Below are 21,813 nucleotides of genomic sequence, written 5' to 3'. Positions count from 1 at the left end.
TACATTATAAAAGATCTACTTGTTTTACTCCTCCTCCCTCCAATTTTGTGTTTTTGATGTCATACTTTACATCTTTATGTTTGTCCCCTAACTTTTTATTGTAGTTGTAGTTACCTTTTACATTTCTTAACCTTTAATCTTTTTACTGGCTTATTTAAGTGGTTGGTCCTCAGTCCTAGCTTTGCCTTTCCTACTGGAATTTTCCTTTCCTGTAGATTCTTACTTCTTTAACACCTAGAGAAGCCCTTTACATTTCTTTCAGAATAAGATTAGTATTGATGAACTCTAATTTTTGCTTGTCTGAGGAATTCTTGATCTCTCCTTCAATTCTAAATGACAATCTTGCCAGGTAGTATCCTAGGCTGCAGGTTTTTCCCTTTCAGCACTTTGAACATACCATGCTACTCCTTCTGGCCTGCAGAGTTTCTTCAGAGAAGTCAGCTAATAGCCTTACAGGGATTCCTTTGTATAAGACTCATTGCTTTTCTCTTGCTGCCTTTGGAATTCTCTTTTTGTCTTTAACTTTTTCCATTTTAATTATGGTATGTCTTGGTGTGGGTCTCTTTGGGTTCATCTTGTTTGGGATCCTCTGTGCTTCCTGTACCTGGGTGTCTTGTTTCCTTTAGGTTTGGGAAGTTTTCAGGCATAATTTTCTCAAATATATTTTTCAACCCCTTCCTCTCTCTGTTCTCATTCTGGGACACCTATAATGTGAATATTGGTACATTTACTGTTATCCTAGAGATTTCTTAGACTGTTTTAATGTTTTGAGATTTGTTTTTCTGTTTGCTGTTGTGATTGGGTGAAACATCCTTCACTGCCTGCTAGTCTTTGCTTCTATTACAGCAGGGCTGCCCCTCCCAAGCAATGAGGAGGTTATGGTGGAGTTGTATACAAGTTTGCCAAATTAGGTTTTTCAAGAGGGGTAGGAGGTCCTAATCTTTACATTAAAACCATTTTTAAAAGTCACTGTTGAGATATAATTAATGTAAACTGTACATACTTAAGTAAGTTGGTGTTTTCCCCCAACTTTATTGAGGTATAATTTGTTGAATTTGTTAAATGTTTTCCCTTAATCTGCTTTTATTATCATGTGTTTTTTATCCTTCATTCTGTTAATGTGGTATACATCACTTCTTGAGTTGTGTATGTTGAACGATTCTTGCATCCCTGGAATAAATCCCACTTGATCGTTGCATATGATCCTTTTAATGTGCTGTTGGATTTGAGTTGCTAGCATTCTGTTCAAATTTTGCATCTGTGTTCATTATGACTTATTATTTCTTTTCTTATTGTGTATTTGCCTGGCTTTGGTATCAAAGTATTGCTAGTTTTGTAAAATAAGTTTGAAACTATACTTTCTTCTTTAGTTTTTTGGAAGAGTTTGATAATGATTGGTGTTAAGTCTTCTTTTAATGTTTAGTAGAATTCAGCAGTGAATTCATCTGTTCATGGTTTATTTGTTGGGAGAATTTTTATTACTGATCTAATCTCGTTACTAGATACAGATATATTCAGGTTTTCCACTTCTTCATGATTCAATCTTGGTTGGTTGTATGTTTCTAGGAATTTATCTATTTCTTCTAGGTTGTCCAATTTGTTGCTAATTGTTCATAGCATTCTCTTGTGGCCCTTTGTATTTCTGCAATGTCAGTTGTAATGTCTCCTCTTTCTTTTTTATGTTATTTATTTGAGTCTTCTCTCTGTTATTAAGTCTAGCTAAAGACTTATCCATTTTATTTATTTATTTTTTTGAAAAACTCTTAGTTTTGTTGGTCTTTTCTGTTGTCTTTTTAGTCTACATTTGATTTATTTCTGCTCTGGTCTTTGTTCTGTTAAGACTAAGGTCAGTGGCAGTGAAGATTGCAGGGGTCCTCAACAGCCAGTGTTGCAGGTGAGGATCATTGGGGTCTTCGGTGGCAAAAGTCCTGGGAACCTCTTGATCTCTTTTTCTCCCATGGAGTATGTTGTGGCCACGGGGATCCCTCTTAGTGCCAGATCTGGCTTGCAAGCACCCTCGCAGTGGTGGTAGCACTGGTGTCTGATGCATGGAGTTGGAGTCTGGAGCATGGGTACTCACAGAGAAACAGTGGCCCTGGGGTCTGGTGCACTGGCTGGCCTGAAGGTGTGGTGACTCCAGTGTCGGAGGCATGGGTGTGCATGGAGCAGCGGCAGAGGGGGTACTGGGGCCTGTGTGCTCACAGAGCAGCCGTGGCTCTGGGCCGTTAGCCAGCTTGCAGCAGCAGTGGCTTGTGCCTGAAGTGTGAACACTCAGAGAAGCTGCTTATCAGGGTCAGAAGTACAGGCACGCACATAGCAGCCAGGGCTCTGGGGTCTAGGATGTGCAGGGGAATGGTGGGAGCTGGCAGTCCAGGTCCCACAGTGGCATAGCAGCAGCTTCTTCTAAGGTGGGACATGCAGCAGCATTTCCCTCCCTGGGGCTTCCAGGGTGGTGATGGCTGTGGTTACCCCAGTGGCAAAAGCTGCTGGTTTCCTCTGTGGAACAGCTATTGGAGTCTGCACTGTTGAACAGTACAAGGTTCTCTGCTGTGAAAGCTGTGGGGGACGCTGTGGCTGTTGTGGGGATGTTTAGGTTCTCAATGGCAAAGGCTGACAGGATCCTCCATGGAGCAAACCACGGGGGACCATGATGGCACCAGCCCTGTGGCTAATACTGATAGCCCCTGCCCTTCCTCTTTGTTCTTAGCCATCTCCATATGTCTGAGGTAAGCCAGTCTCCCCAGCAATCCATTCTGTGAGGTTATTCATTTTTTGCTCCATTATGTTTCTATAGGTTCTTAATCGGAATCTTGAACCCTCTCAAAGCTATTTTCTCTTGTGACTAGCTGCCTGCTTGTTGTTATTTTGTTAGAGGATGAAGGCCGGTGTCTTCTATCCTGCTGTCTTGCTGATGTCACTCCTCCCAAATTCTCAGAATGCAGCAGTACGTGGACCACCTGCTACTGGTGCCTGTGTGAGCCTGGACCTAAAATGTGATGTTTTTGTATCATATGTTTTATATATGTATGTATGTATGTGTGTATGTATGTATGTATGTATGTATGTATCTATCTATCTATCTCCATGAAACCATCATAATCATGATAATGAATATATAGAACACCCCCAAAGTTACCTCATGACCCTTTATAATTCCTGTATCCTTTCCTGGCTTCTTATCCCCATGATCGGAAATTTACTCTTTCATTCTAGGCTTGTTTGCTTTTTCTGAAGTTTTATATAGGTGGAATCATAAAGTATGTTTGTCCTTTTTTATTTCGCACAATTATTTGGAGATTCATCTATGTTGTGTGTTTGAGTACTTCATTCTTTTTATTATTGAGTAGTGTTTTCTTGAGACAATACATTGCCAGAAAATCTAAGAAGCGTTAAAGATAATTTATAGACAAAGAATTATACTAGATGGAAATTTACATTACACAAAGGACTGATGTGGGGGAGGAAATAGAAAATATGTGAGTGAAATAAAAGACTTTTTCACTTCTAATCTCTTTACAATATAACTGATTATTTAAAGCAAAAATATTAGCAATGAATCTTGGGTTTGAAGAAGTGAATTGTAAGACAACAATAGCAAAAGAATAGGAGGTAGAAATGGAAGTATACTCTTTTTAGTTTCTTGTTATATATGTGAAGTTTTAATATTATTTCCTGGTAGACCAGGATAAGTTAAAGGAGTTTATTTTAAACCTTAGAGAGCATGATTTCTTGACCTCAGCACCATTGACATTTTGGACCAGATAATTATTTGTTGTGTATCACTGTCTGTACATCCTCAAATGCTTAGCAGCACCTCTGGCCTCTGTCCAGTAGATCCCATAGGGCCCATCCCCACTTCCTGACTTGTTTGGACAATAAAACTCTCTCTAGACATTGCCAAATATCACCCCTGATTGAGAACTACTTTACTAGAGTAATCACTTTTTCAGAAATTGTACATGTAAAAAGCCAATATATTTGATAAAACAGAACATTAAAACCTCAGTTAATATAAAAAAATGCAGAAAAGAGAAAGAAGGAAGAACAGATTGGAAAAATAAAAGCCAGGAATATTGGTAGCTTTAAGCCCAGCCATAGTGATAATTGCTTTAGATATAAATGGTATAAATACTCTGAAAGGCAGCCATTTCAATATTGGATAGAAATACAAATCCAACTACATACTGTCTACTAAAGTTTTTTAAATATAAAGAAATGGAGTTAAAAGTTAAAGGATAAAGAAAAAAATCCTTATGCTTTGGTTAATTTACCCTTGCTGCCAGCCTCTTAGAAGTCTGCAGCAAGCACCAGGGTCAAATCCTACCCTATGTCAGTGGCATGTAGAGCTTCAGAGGAAGGATGTAAAAGCAGTTTCCAGATGATACCCAACAACCACCTTCATCAAGACTGTGATGGTGTAGAATCCCAGGCCATGGAAAAAGCACCATTGCCCTTTCAGCTGCCTGGACTCATCCTGGTCCCCCTTAAACCACATTTCTTGGCCTGCCAAAGTTAGAAGACTGCCTAACTGGTGAAAGTATGGAGAAAATGAATCACTGATACATTGCTGGTCAGAATGTAAAATGATACACTAACTGAAAGAGAGTATGTGGCATCTTACAAAACTACACATGTACTTACCATATTATCTAGCAATTTCACTCTTAACTGTTCAGCTCAATTCAAGGGTACTTACGTTCATGCAAAGACTTGTACACAAATATTCATAGTAACTTTGTTTATAATATACCCAAACTGGAAACAACTCTAGTGTTCTTCAGTGGGTGAATGGTTAAACAAACTGTGGTTAAACAAACTGTATAAATGGACAACTGTGGTCCATCTATACTATTTGGCAATAAAAATTACCAAACTCTTGATACATCCTACAACTCAAATAATTCTCAAAGAAATTACGTAAAGTGGAAAGAACCAAGCTCAATAGGTCATAAAGTGTATGATACCATTTATATAACATTTCAAATCACAAAATTATAGAGATGAGCAAATTAGTGGTTGCCAGGGAGGGAGTAGGGAAATGAGGAGGTAGGAAAGTGCCTGTGGTTATAAAAGGGTTCCTTAAGATGGAACAGTTCTGTATCTTGACTGTAGTAGTGGTTACATTGATCTACATTTGACAAAATTGTATGGACATAAACATACACACACACACAAGTGAGTATATATAAAACTGTTGCAATATGAGTGATCTTGGTGAACTGTATCATGTCAGTTTCCTGGTTTTGGTGTTGTATTATAGTTATCTAAGATAGTACCAAGGGAGAAACTTTTGGGTTATCTCTTTGTTGTTTCTTACAATTGCATGTGAATCTACAGTCATCTCAAAATCAAAAGTTATACAAGCACAACAAAACCACAACTGACTGCTAAACAACCATTGATTAAAAAAGACTGGAATCTAGCAAAAAAAGATCTTAAACTGGAGACATAAGGAGGGAACTACAGCCAGATGGTAGGAGGGGTGTGCTCGCAATATAATTGTGCCCATACCTCCTAGGTGGGCGATGCACAAGCTGGAGAAAGATTATATTGCAGAGGCCCTCCCAAAGGAGTGAGAGTTGTGAGCTCCATGTCAGGCTCCTCAGCCCAGGATTCCGGCATTGGGAGGAGAAGCCCCCAGAACATCTGGTTTGAAGGCCAGCGGGGCTTAATTATAGGAGCTCCATGGGACTAGGGAAAACAGACTTCACTCTCTTGGGAAGCACACACAGAATCTCACATGTGCTGGGGCCAAGGGCAGAGGCAGCAATTTCGTAGGAACCTGGGCCAGGCCTGCCTACTGACTTTGGAGGGTCTCTCTGGGAGGTGGTGGGGTGGCTGTGGCTCACCCTGGGGACATGAAAGCTGGTGGCAGACATTCGGAAAGTGTTCATCTACATGAGCTTTCCTGGAAGCTGACATCTTTCTTGAGTCATTGGCACCAAGACCTGGCCCCACCCAACAGCCTGTAGGCTTAAAGCCTCAGGCCAAGCAACATACTGGTTAGGAATGCAGTCCCACTCATCAGCAGATTTCCTGAGCCCACAGCTGCCTCTAGACAGGCCTCTAGACATGACTCTACCCACCACAGGGCCAGGAACCAGCTCCACCCAGCAGTGGGCTAGACCTACCCCTCCTGCCAGGAAACCTGTTCAAACCTCTAGTCCAGCCTCACTCACCAAGGGGCAGATACCAGAAGAAACAAAACAATCCCACAGCTTGTGGAAGTAGTCCACAAATGTAGGCTTGACTCTACTCTGGGATCAGCTGGACCGACCTTGAGTGACAAGAGGGGAGTGTATTGCTGGGATGCATGGGATGTTTCATACAGAATGCCTCTTCTCCAAGGTAGAGAAACATAACTAACCTACATAAAAATACAAATAGAAATTTAGGAAAAATGAGACAGCAGAGGAATATGTTCCAGGCAAAGGCACAAGGTAAAATCCTAGAAGAAGAAATAAGTGATAAGGAGATAGACAATCTACTCGAGAAAGAGTTTAGAGTAATGATTGTGAAGATGATCCGAGAACTCAGGAGGAGAATAGATGCACAGAGTGAAGTTTTTAGCAAAAAGAAAGTGTAAAGAACATCCAGAGTTGAAGAATACAATTACTGAGATTAGAAAGAACAAAGAATAGACTGTTAAGTAATTTAAAAACTCCCAAGAAACAAAAGTCCAGGACCAAATGGCTTCACAGGCGAATTCTATGAAATATTTAGAGAAGAGTTAACACCTATTCTTCTGAAACTATTCCAAAAAATTGCAGAGAAGGGAACACTTCTGAACTCATTCTATGAGGCTACCATCATCCTGACAACAAAACCAGACAAAGATACTACAAAAAAAGAAAATTACAAGCCAGTATCACTTATGAATATGAATGCAAAAATCCTCAAAAAACACTAGCAAATCAACTCCAGCAGTGCATTAAAGGATCATACAGCATGATCAAGTAGGATTTATCCCAGGGAAGCAAGGATTTTTCAATACCCACAAATCAGTGTGATACACCACATTAACAAATTGAAGACTAAAAACCATATGATCATCTCAGTAGATGTAGAAAAAGCTTTTGATAAAATTCAACATCCATTTATGATTTAAAAAACTCTTCAGAAAGTGGGATAGATGGAACATATTTCAACATAATAAAGTCCCTACATGACAAACCCACAGCTAACATCATACTTAATGGTGAAAAGCTGAAAGCATTTCCTCTAAGATTAGGAAGAAGATAGGATGCCCACTCTTGTCACTTTTATTCAACATAGTTTTGGAAGTTTTAGCCACAGCAGTCAGAGAAGAAAAAGAAATAAATCCAAATTGGAAAAGAAGTAAAACTATCAGTAAAAATGACATGATACTACACATAAAAAAAAATCCTAAGGACACAAGCAGAAAACAATTAGAGCTCATCAATTAATTTGGTAAAGTTGCAGGATATAAAATTAATATACAGAAATAAGTTGCATTCCTATACACTAACAATGAAGTAGCAGAAAAAGAAATTAAGGAAACAATCCCATTTACCATCACATCAAAAAGAATAAAATACCTAGGAATAAACCTACCTAAAGAAGCAAAGGACCTGCGCTCCAAAAACTGTAAGACACTGATGAAAGAAATCGAAGATGACACAAACAGATGGAAAGATATAACGTGTTCTTGGATTGGAAGAATCAATATTGTTAAAATGGCCAAGGCAATATACAAATTCAATGCAATCCTCATCAAGTTACCAATGACATTTTTCACAGAACTGGTACAAAAAGAAAAAGTTAAAATTTGTACAGAAACACAAAAGACCCTGAATAGCCAAAACAATCTTGAGAAAGAAGAATGGAGCTGGGGGAATCATGCTCCCTGACTTCAGACTCTAATACAAAGCTACAGTAATCAAAACAGTATGGTATTGGCACAAAACCAGACACAGATCAATGGAAAAGGATAGAAAGTCCAGAAATAAACCCATGCACTTACAGTCAATTAGTCTATGACAAAGGAGGAAGACTATACAATGGAGAAAAGATAGTCTCTTTAATAATTGGTGCTGGGAAAACTGAACAGCTACCTGTAAAACAATGAAATTAGAACATTCTCTCACATCATATTCAAAAATAAACTTAAAATAGATCAAAGACCTAAATGTAAGACCAGTTACTATAAAACTCCTATAGGAAAACATAGGCAGAACACTTTTTGACATAAATCACAGCAATATTTTTCGAACCAGCTCCTAGAGTAATGGGAATAAAAGCAAAAATAAACAAATGGGACCTAATTTAAAAGCTTCTGCACAGCTAAGGCTACCATAACAAAATGAAAAGACAGCCTACAGAATGGGAGAAAATATTTGCAAATGATGTGACTGACAAGGGACTAATTTCCAAAATATACAAACAGCTCATACAGCTTAATAAGAAAAACAAAAAAATAAACAAAACAAAACAAAACAAAAAACCAAGCAAACCAAGAAATGGGCAGAAAACCTAAATAGACATACCTCCAAAGAAGACATCCAGATGGCCAACAGACATGTGAAAATATGCTCCACATCACTAATTACCAGAGAAATGCAAATCAAAACCACAATGAGGTATCACCTCACATCAGTCAGAATAGCTATTGTTAAAAATATACAAATAATAAATGCTGGAGAGAGTGTGGAGAAAAGGGAACCCTCCTACACTGTTAGTAGGAATGTAAATTGGTGCAGCCACTATAAAGAACAGTATGGAGATACCTTAAAAAACTGAAAATAGACTTACCATATGATCCAGCAATCCCACTCCTGGGCATATAAAGAGAAAAATATAATTTGAAAAGGCACAATGTGCATAGCAGCACTATTTACAATAGCCAAGACATGAAAACAACCTAAATGTCCATTGACAGATGACTGAATAAAGAAGATGTGGTTTATATATATATATATAGACACAAATTACTAATACCAGATATAAAAGAGGTGATATCACTACAGATTCTGTGAGCATTAACAGGATAATAGGAGAATATTATGAAAAATTATATGCACACAAATTTAATAACCTAGATAAAATTGACCAATTCCTTAAAAGACACAGTCCGCCAAAACTCACAGAAGAAGAAACACACTGAATAGGCCTTATCTATTAAAGAGATTGAATCAATAATTAATAACTTTCCAAAACAGAAAGTACTAGCCCCAAATGGGTTCACTGGTGAATTCTGCCACATATTTAAGGAAGAAATTATACCAACTCTGTACAGTCTCTTTCCGAGGATAACAGCAGAGGGGATACTTTCTAATTCTATGAGGTCAGCATTGCCCTAATACCAAAATTAGACTAAGACATTACAAGAAAAGAAAACCATAGATCAATACCTCTCATTAACATATCTGGAAAAACCACCCACAAAATATTAGCAAACCTAATCCAATGTATAAAAAGAATTATACACCACAGCCAAGTGGGATTTAGTTCTGGTAAGAGTCTGATTCAACATTGGAAAATCAATCCATCACATTAACAGGCTAAAGAAGAAAAATCACATGATCATATCAATAAATGCATAATGAGCATATGACAAAGTCTAGCACCCATTCATGGTTTTTAAAAAATCTCAACACAGCAGAAATAGAGGGGAACTTGCTCAACTTATAAAGTCTTCAGAAAACTGCAAATAACATCATACTTAATGGTGAGAAGCAGGAAGCTTTCCTGCTAAGATCAAGAACAAGGTGAGAACATGCCCCCTTACCATTCCTTTTCACCATATTCATGGAAGTTCTAATTTAGGCAATAAGACAGAAAAAGGAAATGAAAGTATTCAGATTGGGAAGGAAAAATAAATGTCTTTGTTTGCAGATATTGTCTTTAGAAAATTCTGAAGAATCAAGGAAAAACTCCTGGAATTAATAAATAATTATAACAAAGTGGCAGGATAAGAATGAATATACAGAAGTAAACTACTGTTCTGTATACCAGCAATACACAATTTAAAATTAAAAACACTATGTCGTTTACATTCATTCCCCCCAAAATGAAATACTTGGGTATAAATCATATATATATACATATATATATGTATGTGTGAATCATATGTATATATGGTGTTTATGAGTAAAACTACAAAATTCTGATGAATGAAATCTAAGAAGAACTAAATAAAGGAAGAGATACCCCATGTTCATGGATAGGAAGACTCAGTATTGTAAAGATGTCAGGTCTTCCCAACTTCATCTATAGGTTAAATGCAATCAGAGTCTATATCCCAGTAAGTTGTTTTGTGGATATCGGCAAACTGATTCTTAAGTTTATATGAAAAGGCAAGAGTTCTGGAATAGCAAACATATTACTGAAGGAGAGCAAAGGACTGACATTACCTTACTACTTCAAGATGTAGTATAAAACTACAGTAATAAAGACAGTGTGGTATTGGTGAAAGAACAGACTGACTGATCAATGGAACAGAATAGGGAGCCCAGAAATAAACCCATATATAGTCAACTGATCCTTGACTAAGGAGCAAAGGCAACTCAATGGGAAAAATGATAGCCTTTTCCATAATTGGTGCTGGACAAGTGAACATCCATATCTAAAAAATGAATCTAGACTCAGATCTTATACCTTTCACACAAATTAACTCAGAATGGTTACAAACCTAAATGTAGAAAACAAACAAAACCCACAAAAATTCTTAGGAGGTAACAGAGAATTGAGGTGACCTTGGGTTTGGTGATGCTTTTTAGATATAACACCAAATGTATAGTGCATGAAAGAAAAAATAATTTGAACTTCATTAAGATTAAAAACTTACGCTATGCAAAGCAGTGTTAAAAGATTGAGAAGACAAGCCACAGACTGGGAGAAGATCTTTGCAAAACATATACGTGGTAAAGGACTGGTATCTAAAATACAGAAAATTCTTAAAACTCAAGAATAAGAAAACAATTCATTTAAAAAGGGTACAAAAGATCAGAAAAGACATGTTACCAAAGAAGATACAAAGGTGGCAAATATACATATGAAAAGATAATCAACTTCTTGTGTCATTAGGGAAATACAAATTAAAAGAACAATGAAATATCACAATGCAACAACTAGAATGGCCAGTAGCCAAAACAGTAACAGCACGTGGAGCAACAGGAACTCTTATTCATTGTTGGAGGGAATGCAAAATAGCACTTTTTGGAGTACATTTTGGCAGTTTCTTACAGAACATACCCTTGCCATATGATCCAACAATCATGCTTCTTGATACTCACCCTGGTGAGCTGAAAATTTATACAACCCTGAACACGAATGTTTATAGCAACTTTATTCATAATTGCCAAAACCTGCAAGCAAAACAAAGATGCCCTTCAACAGATGAATGGAAAAGCAAACTGGTACATCTATACCATGGATTATTATTCAGTGATAGAAAGAAATGAGCTACCAAGCCACTAAAACAGATGGAGAAATCTTAAATGGATACTATTAAGTGAAAGAAGCCAATCCAAGAAAGCTACATACTGTATGATTCCAACTATATAACATTCTAGAAAGGCATAACCAAGGATACAATAAGAATTTCAGTTTTTGCCATTGGGTTAGGAAAAGGGAAGGAGAGATGAATTGGTGGAGCACAGAGGATTTTTAGGGCAGATAAAATTATTCTGTATGATACTGTAATGGTTAATACATGTCATTCTACATTTGTGAAGCCTAATACAAACTGTGGGCTCTAGTTAATAATATTGTGTCAGTATTGGCTCTTTCTATCTTGTAACAAATATACCACACTAATACAAGAGGTTAATTATGGGGGAAATGGTGTGTGGAGGAGGGGAAGATGGAGGAGGGGAAGATGAAGGAGGGGAGGTAGCTATGGATACTTTATATATTTTCTATTAACTTTTCTGTAAACTAATAACTGCTCTAAAAAAGAAAGTTTAAAAAAATACAGGAAGCTAGAAATTAGACAGACTGCACTTACTCATTTTCAAGTGCATTGAAAGGCCAGGAAGTGTCCATGAGGCCTCTGGCTGGACAGAAGGCTGAAAGGATTGAAAGGCCATCTCTGGGACACCCTTTAACCTTGGAGCCAAGGCTGCAGGGTAGACCGTGTACTGGGACCGGATGCCCTGGGCTGCAGGATCTGTTCTGCAGCCAACCATAGCTGGTGATCAGGCTTCTGTGACCCCAGAAGAATATTTCCATTTCCCAATGAAGAGAAAACATTTTTCCTGAGTTGCTCTTGTGTAAAAATAGTCGATCACCACTGATACAGAAAAACATATAACTTAGAATCAGAGCCTTTAACAGTTGGAGAAGGACCTGAAAGAGGAGAAATAAAGATTGCTATTGTGCAACTTCTCTTTTGCATATGAGGGAGAAGAAACAGGACCAAGAAGATGCCAGATATCAGGACACCTAAGGGCCTTGCCAAAGGGGACCAATACCATTTTAAAGTAAAAACAAGAAGTTTCCATGACAATTATGAACTTTCTATTATCATCTACAAATAAGTTTTTTTTTTCAGACAGTAAGAAACTGGCAAATCATTAATGAAACTGATGCAGAAGAAATCTACAGGGGTTGGGGAGGGCCAAGAGACCTGATTTGCTTTCAGTGGATACTTGGCAATGTTTTGGGATAGACAAGAGGCCAAGTGCCAGGAAAGAATGTCTTTTTTGGCACCATGTCCTTCCTAAATACTAAAGCGAATTTTTAACTTTAACAAGGAAACTGGAAAGAGGACTTATGTTCATCTGGTTAGCCAAGGGCCAAAGCAGGCCTGTGTGTGACTCTGTGCCACAACAGGCAAGAGACTGTGTCCAGGAGCCTCTTTCCTTGCTTTGGAAAAGATCTCATCTCTGATCCCTTGTTTGTCGGGACAGGCTGAGATTGCCCACCTCCTGCATCCTGAAGGGTGTTAGGAGCACACAGTGAGAACCTAAAGGTGGTGGCAACTCAGGAACTGTGCTTGAGTTCTCGTATCAGGCCAGCCTAAATGTGTGTTTGGTGTATGGAGAATTGCCAGGAGAGGCCTGCCTAATTTGAGGGGATGGTAGGAGGCATCAGCAATTTTCCTCAAAAAAAGAAAAGGAAGTGGAATTATACCCTTTCTTGTAAAACTGATTTTAATTTAATGCCAGGAGGAAGACTAGGGCTGCCTGCCATCACCTCTTTGGGTCCTTTCTGGAAGCTTCCTTTGGTAAGTCCTGATTTCATGGTGATTATTTGATAGTTAATCTGCGTTGTGTTGTAAGGCAAGCCTAACACTTGCTTATCCCAGATAGCCCTTGATGTCTGTTCATCCCACGTGTATTCAGGGGAGAGCACCTTGGTAGGTTTGTGGTAAAGCTGGTATCTGTTCAGGTGGCTCTCCTCATGCCACGTGGCCTGGATGTCATTGGCCTGGTCAACCATCATTGCCTCGTGGCAGGCCTTGGTGAGTTTGTAAACCTCCGGCACCGACCCCCCAAATAAGGCCCCTGAATAATAAAAGTCCCCGTCATCTTCAGGAATATAAGCCTGTGACTGAGGCCACTGTTAATAAGGGAAGTTTGTCCAATTTATCGCAAAGAAGTTAGAATGGAGGATGCTGAACAAGGAGGAGAGGATCTCCACACCCACGTGATCACTGAACACCATGTCCACATCTGCACACACGAGGTAATCCACCTCCTGCTGGAAGCGCTGCTCAATAAAGTTGCTGATCATCTCCATGTGGTGCATGATGACTTCCTGCCAGCTAACATAGCTCTGGACCTTGAGGATGACTATCTGCCGTCCTTTTTGGAGGTGAATGTGAGGAACATAGTCTGGCTGGTCAGTGAAGATATAGTAGTTCACCCTGTGTCCCATTATGAAGTACATCTCTGCAGTCTCCAGGAACAGGTTCAGGTAGATCGTGTATCTTTTTATGGCAAACAGTTAATCCAATGGTGGCGTTCTGGAGCTGGAACTGCTCATTCAGGATGTCAATGTTGAAAGTCCTGTCGCAAATGATGGGAGCCAGCCAAGGGGTCACAAGAAGGACATCTTCCCTAGGGGTTTTAGCATATGTGGCTGGTCAAACACCATGCTTGACAATTTTACACCTTGCATACCATGGGTTTTTCTAAGAACCTTGCTTACCCCAGCTAAGATGCTTTCCAGCTTCTGGCTTCTTTTGTCCTGATGATAATAGCCAAAGAAAGCCAAGGCAAGAGCTAATGAAAGAAAGGTCACTTGATGAAGCAAATAACATTTTGGGTTCCCTGACAATGTCTTGACCAGTTGGGCCATGCCTCCACTTCCAGCTGTTGCAGCCTGGATCATGTAGATGCTGCTAAGAACCTGCCCCTTCTCAACCTTCCACTCACAACGGTCTCTCCTGGGCACAGCAAGGCAGAATGCATGGACTGCTAGGTGCTTACACTGCCTGATCCTCCTGAGACCTACTTGCAAGGGGCTGGGTGTTCAGGAGATGAGTAAGACTTCTAGACCAGCAGAACCTTGATAAATTAAGGTTTGATTTGAGGTCATGTCAAAGTAACCAGGTGGCAGGATTTGGTCAACTGGCTACTAGAATTTCTAGGCTGGCATGTAGGAGAGAAGTCAGGGCTCCTGAAACCAGCTCAGGAGACTAGCCAATGGGAGGTCACTGAACAGTTCAAAGACAGAGATTGTGATGAAAGCGGGGCAGGGCAGCAGCCACCAAAGAGCCTGACCAGGGGCTCAGAGAGCTTGTGCTCTGGCCTCCCCCCAATACTTAAGGGCTATGAGAACTTTACATAAACATTAAATTTCCTAAAACATCAATAAAGTTGAGAACAGACTGTCTTTCAGGTCACATCCAGACAGGCTGATGTAGGCCATCATTCAGAAGGCCTGATTTGGTAATTGGGATGAAACAGATGGGAAGATCTACAGATCAAGAATTGTTTTCCTGTATTACTCTAATAGCCACTTAATATTACACTGAGCATTTACTCTGGAGATCCCAGTTCTTACACTGTGGTTAGGATTATGCTGGTAAACTTTATGTACATTATATTGCTGCCTCCTTACAGCAAGCCTGAGGGATGGTTGCTACATTATTCTTGTGATTCAGACAGGGAGATAAGCTCAGAGATGTGGGTGACTGGCCCATGACCATGTGGCTAGCTGGTAAGGGCTGAAGCCAACTAAGCAGCCAGACTCCAGGATTGGGCTCTTGACCACTTTTGTATTTTGTTCCTCTGCCTCACTTGTGTATTCTTTGCAGTGTCCTTTTTCTGGGCTCTTTTCTCAGTCAGGTTGCTTTTATTCTTTCCCTTATGCCTCCAATGTTAGTTGAGGCAGAGCGCTCAAGATGGGGATGGGAACTTGGCCCTGTGCCATTTTTGACTCTGGGCTTGTATTGTCAACATGTATACTCCCCTCTGCAGTCCTAGGGTGTTCCAAGCATACATCTCCTCTAAAACACACTCTCGCTGGCCCACTGTGGGATGAACAGTGGGTATAAGAATCCCATGGCAGGTAGGGAGCACCTGCCATCTGCACCCTGATGTTGCCTGGCACTCTTATGCTACTCTGTGACATCTTATTTCTGCCTTCCTACAGAAGGAGGTGGCTGGAGACATGGTTTCTGCAACCTTGTCAGGGGAGTTCTGAGCTCGTTAGGAGGAAAGGATGAGTGAGTTTTAATGAGTGTCTTTTAAGGGACTGACACCTTGTCTTTGTGGTCCAGATTGTGACATTTGCCTGGCTGTGCATAAGAATGTTAGCATAATCTTCTGTGTCATTCCCAGTCATAATGCTAATATCGTGGCAAAATATCAAGACAACTCTGTGATATTGGGAATGCCAGAAACTGAACAACTGCTTTGATGAGGAAATAACACTAGAGGATAAGGAGTATGGGCTTCATGTGCTTGTGTGTCTGTGGTTTTGGTGCCTGTCTGAGAAACCTGCTCATCCCAGGGCAGTGGAGGAGGGAACCCACTACTTTGCTCACCATGACACTTTTCTGGAAATCTTGGAGGTTAAAGAACCTTACAGAATGAAAAGGTAGAGAGGATGGGGCAGTCACCAATGGTAGGAAGAGAGACTCGGTGTGGTTTTTGACCATTTGGGCAGGTTCTGACCGCTCAGATATGCCAGGCCACTGGCCTGAGAACCTCCAGGCTCTCCTGTCTCCATGGCACCACTGGCCCTGTGTGTTTCCCCTACCAGTAAACCATGACCCTTAATCAGATGTCTATAAAAGAAAAAAATCCTTCTGTTGTTTGGCAACATGGAATTTTTATTTGAAAATTCTCAGCAGAATATGGCAGAAATAGTATACACACAAAGAAAAAAGCCAGCAATACATTATAATGGTTTTTGTTACCATTTCCATTCCCTTAACAGAGATAAGAGTAAAAGGTACTAGCACTGTGTAGAGAGAATCTGCATTGCCTGATGTACAACTAGTCAGCATTTGGATAACATTACAACCATTCAGTAGGGACAGGAAAACAGAAGCACACCACTGGTATTGAAGGGGAAGTAAGGAAAACTCTGGATAGGTTAAAACAACATGCAGAAGAAGAACCAAATGCAGCACCACTGCAGGTACTTCAGAGAACTCTCCATGATACTCATGATGAAGAGGTCCCCAGAAAAAGAAACCTCATTAAGGAAGTAAACAGAATTCAAAACAGACAACAGCCTCCAAACCCAAATTCCAGAGGAGTAGAAAGTGACCAGATGCAGAGAACCATTTCTTACACACAATTCCAGTGCTCAAGATGATGAAAAGAACTCTTACTTACACAACTTGTGACAATATTTAATATTTAAGTGCCAGTGCTGTTACCGAACCAAAAGGAGTTTGCTTCTTGGTGAGTTTTAAATCAAAGACAATATCAAGAGTAATTGTCACACAAAGTGAAGTTTTTATTTGTAGCAAATAAGGAGATCATGGGGAATCATTTTGCAAAGCTGTGGTTCACTGAGCAAGAAAAGGTTAGTTCTTTCATTGGAGCAGGGGATGAATATTCAAGCAGGACAGTTTTGTCATTACATGTAAATGCAGGCATAATCTCCCACAAACACAGTTTGGGAACATTGCTTCTTCATACATCACATGGTATGTTAATGGGGCTTAAAAGCTCCACCTGGGGAGGAGATTTTTAGCAGTAAAATGAGCAAAAGTAACTTTTGGACACCTTTTGAACTCATTCTCTTCCTGGAACTGTTCATACCCTGAAAAGAAAAAACAACACTGGGTATTTTCTGTACTTGAGTTCTCTAGGAACACAATGACCTTTCTAGATCTCATTCTTTGCATAAGTTGCTCAAGGCTAGGGGCTGACCAGTGGCAGCACCACATTATTCAGTGATGGCACCTTCGAGACAGCACCAACACAATTCACTCAGTTACTTACCATGCACACTGTACTGTTGGGTTATATTATGCAATTAATTTATGCACTAACAATGAAAAAGTGAGAAGATATTTATAGATTTAATATAAGAAAGTCCTTGCATTTTCAGGGGAAAGAAATCTTATCTTGACATTAACCCTTCATTGTGCATGATGAATTTCAAGATTACAAATATGAATGTGATTTGACTACTCCTACCAAATGCACAAGTAAAGGGATGTTTGTTTCACTTTTCACACTCATTGTAGGTTGAAAGTATCTTCTTTGGGCCACACATGAGTACATGACGAAAAATAACGCTTTTAAATGTGCATCCATGTTGTTTGGACATCCATTTGTACCTTTGGAAGATAAAAGTGAAACTTCTGAATACATTGTGGAGAATGCAGAAGAAAATTTAGATGACCTAGTGGATTATGTTAAGAGACTTTATGTCTGTGGAAGGCGTGGCAGAGGAAGAAGACAAGAAGGTCCAAGATTTCCATCAGAAACTTGGAATGTTTATACATCAGTACTGAACAGTGATCATAGGATGAACAATGCAGTGGAAGGCTGGCATAGCACCGTTAAAAAGCTGATGGTAGTGTGTTATCCTTCAATTTGGAGATTTATTAAAGTGTTAAAAGACAAACGGCAAAGCAACGAACAATTTATCATCCAGGTTCTTGGTGATCACACTCAAATATAGCCAACAATTTCACAACAATACCAACAAAATCAAATTTGTGTAACCAAAATTGTTAACAGATATGGTGAATTTAAAATCAATAATCAGGTTAATATATATTTGAGAGCAGTTGCTCTTGGGTTTAAGAATAACCCTGATGAAATGAACTTCATGACAAGGAAAAACAAGAATAAATATGAAATCCAAAATTCATCATGAGTTACAATAAAAATAACATAAATAAAATTTAAAATTTTAACCAAGTTAAATATTTATTTTATTTAACGAGTCCTGAAACAAATGTCTCAAATATCTCAAATTTTGGACAGGACCAAATATCCTGCAAGGTTGTGTTATGTAGAAGTGATGAGAATGAGTTTGGGAATGTTCCCACTTCCATTTTTTGGAAGAGGTTGAGAGGATTGATAGTAGTTCTTTGCTATCTGGTAGAATTATTCAGCGAACCTATCTGGTCCCAGAATTTTCTTTGTAGGAAGGTTTTTAAATAAGTGATTCAAAATTCTTATTAGTTATAATTTAATTTTAAGTTTTTCATGATTCAGTTTTGTTAGCTTATATGTTTCTAGAAATTTATTAATTTCTTCTAGATTATCCATTTTTATGTATATAATTATTCATAGTATTCTCTTATAATCCTTTTTATTTCTGCAGCATCAGTGTAATGTCCCCCTGTTAATGTCTGATTTCAGTTGAGTCCACTTTCTTTTTTTCTTAGCTAATATAACTAAGAGTTTAATTTTTGTTCTTTTCCTAAAAGGAAATCTAGTTTAGTTGATTTTTTCTTATTTTTCTATTCTGTTTTATTTATCTCTGCTCTAATCTTTTTTGTTTCCTTCCTTACTATTAAGTTTGGGTTCAGTTCTTGTTCTAGTTGCTTAAGCTGTAAAGTTAGGTAATTGATTTGAGATTCTTCTTTTTTTTAATGTAATCATTTACTGCTGTACTTTCATTTCATCCCATAACTTTAAGTATGTTGTGTTTATGTTTTTAGTTGGCCTCAAGATATTTTCTAGTTTCTCTTGCAATTTCTTCTTGACCAATTGGATGTTTAAGAGTGTGTTGTGTAATATCTACATACTTGTGGATTTTCCAGTTTTCCCCCTGGTATTTATTTCTAAATTCATTCCATTGTGGCTGGGAAAAGACATTTTGTAGGATTTCAATCTTTTAAAAATTGTTAGGACTTGTTTTGTGGCCTAACGTGTAGTCTGTCCTGAAGAATGTTCCATGTGCACTTCAGAAGAATGTGTATTTTGCTTTTGTTGGGTAGAGTGTTCTGTATATATCTGTTAGGTCAAGTTGGTAATAGTGTTATTCAAGTCCTCTATTTCTTTATAGAACTGCTGTCTGGTTTTTATCTATTTTAAAAAATGGGGTATTGAAGTCTCCTCCTATTACTGTGTTGCTGTCTATTTCTCCCTTCAATTCTGTCTGTGTTTGTTTCATGTTTGGGAACTCTGATGTTAGATACATATTTATAATTGCTATACCTTCCTAATAAATTGAACTTCTAATCATTATATTATGGTTTTTTTTTGTCCCTATGTTGTTTTTACTTAAAACCTAGTATGGTCACCCTACTCTCTTTTGGTTACAATTTGCATGAAATATATTATTCCATTATTTCACTTTCAATTTACGTATTTCTTTAGGTATAAAGTGAGTTTTGAAGGCAGCATATAGTTGGATCATTTGTTTTATTTTTTAATTCATTCAGCCAATCTGTGTCTTTTGATTAGGGAGTTAGATCCATTAAACTTAATTACTCATAGTGAAGGACTATTACCATTTTGTTAATTGTTTCCTGTATTTCTTGCAGCTATTTTATCCCTGTTTTCCTCTCTTACTGTCTTCCTTTGTGTTTCATTTCTTTCTTTCTTTTCTTCTTTCTCCCTTCCTTTCTTTCTCCCTTCCTTCCTTCCTTCCTTCCTTCCTTCCTTTCTTTCTTTCTTTCTTTCTTTCTTTCTTTCTTTCTTTCTTTCTTTCTTTCTTTCTTTCTTTCTTTCTTTCTTTGTCATGCTTTGAGTCCCTCCTTATTTCCTTTTGAGTTTCTTCTATCAGTACTTTCTTTCTGGCTACCATGGGATAAGCATTTTAAAGTTATAACAATCTATTTTAAACTGATAACAACTTCAATTGAATACAAAAACTCTAGTCCTTTGCATCATCACCCCCCCATTTTGTTATTGATGCCACAATTATATCTTTTTATCTTGTGTATATATTAACATAGAGTTTTTTAAAAATGCTTTTGTATTTTAAATTCTGTACCAGAATTAAAAGTGATTTACACACTATTACAATGCTACAGGACTCTAAATTTGTATGCTTTTTTGTCTTTACCAGAGGGAGTTATGTTTTCATATGGTTTTCTGTTGCTATGTAGTGACCTTTATTTTCAACTTAAAGATCTCTCTCTCACTTTTCCTATAGTTCAGGTCTAGTGTGGTTAACTCTCTCAGCTTTTATTTATCAATAACATCTTAACTTCTCCCTCAATTTAGAAAGACAGTTTTTCTGGATATAATATTTGTGGTTGGCAATTTTTGTTCTCCTTTAGCACTTTGAGTATATCACCCCATTCCCTTCTATTCTGAATGTTTTCTGCTGAGAATTCCATTGACAATCTTATGGGAGCTTCCACGTACATAAGAAGTCACTTTTTTCTTGCAGCTTTCAAGATTCTCTATTTGTCCATGACTTTTGACAATTTGCTATAATATGTGTTGGTACATGTATTTTGGGGTTAATTCTACTTAGAATTTGTTGAGCTTCTTGAACTTATATGTCTGTTTCCTTCCCCAGATTTGAAAACTTTTCAGCCAATTTCTTCAGATAGTCTCTCTGCCTCTTTCTTTCTCTCTTCTCCTTCTAGGACTCCCATAATGCATGTATTGTTCCACTTGATGGTATCTTTTAAGTCCCTTAAGCAATTCTTACTTTTCTTCACTGTATTTTCTTTTTCCTTTTGCTCCCCTGACTGGACAATTTCAAATGACTTGTCACAAATTCTTACTTTTGCTTTATCAAGTTTGCAGTTGAGCTTTCTAGTGAAATTTTCATTTTAGTTATATTTTTCAGTTCCAAAATTTCTGATTGTTCTTTTTTATGATTTCTCTCTCTTTGTTGATATTATCATTTTTTTCATGCATGATTTCTCTGATATCATTTAGTTTTCTGTATTCTCTATTGTCCATTGAGAAAATTTAAGATAGTTATTTTGAATTCTTTGTTTGGTTATCCAAGGATCTGTATTTTCTTTGTATACTTTGTGACCTTTTGTTGAAATTTAGGCATTGAAAAAGCATTCACCTCTCCTAGTCTTTATGGACCCAGTAATCAAACTCATAGAAATAGAATATAGAATGGTAATATCGGGCTGCAAGGAGGGAGGAATTGGGCATTGTTGTTCAATGTGTGGGAGTTTTGGTTTTGTAAGATGAAAAAGTTATGAAGACGCATTTCACAAAGTTTGAATATACTTAGCCCTACTGAACAGTACACTTACAAGTAGTTAATATGGCAAATTTTATAATAGTGTTTTACCACAATTAAAAATAAATAAATTAATTAAAAAGCTATATCAAACATCATACTTGATGGTAAAGTGCTAGCAGTGCCTTTTTTTTTAATGGACTTTATTCTTTTAGAGCAGTTTCAGGTTCACAACAGAATTGAGCAGAAAATACAGAGTTCGCACATATCCCTTCCCACCCACACATATATAGTCCCCTACCCTCAACATCCTCATCA

General features: G+C 38.1%; 1 protein-coding gene and 1 pseudogene across 1 annotated transcript in view; one reads left to right on the top strand and one right to left on the bottom strand.

Annotated features, from left to right (window-relative positions):
- Positions 1 to 21,813, top strand: part of ZNF30 (zinc finger protein 30) — a 92,359-nt gene that overhangs the window by 3,971 nt on the left and 66,575 nt on the right. Inside the window, exon 3 of the mRNA XM_032488060.1 lies at positions 13,131 to 13,189. The gene's annotated coding sequence lies outside the window, so the exon portion shown is untranslated. The remainder of the gene's footprint in view (positions 1 to 13,130; positions 13,190 to 21,813) is intronic.
- On the bottom strand, positions 1,876 to 14,161 carry LOC102524535 (annotated as a pseudogene).

The sequence above is a fragment of the Camelus ferus genome, chromosome 9, assembly GCF_009834535.1.
Source record: "Camelus ferus isolate YT-003-E chromosome 9, BCGSAC_Cfer_1.0, whole genome shotgun sequence".
Lineage (NCBI taxonomy): Eukaryota > Metazoa > Chordata > Mammalia > Artiodactyla > Camelidae > Camelus > Camelus ferus.
Note: the sequence above shows the minus strand (reverse complement) of the source record. Positions and strands in the feature narration are given on the sequence as shown.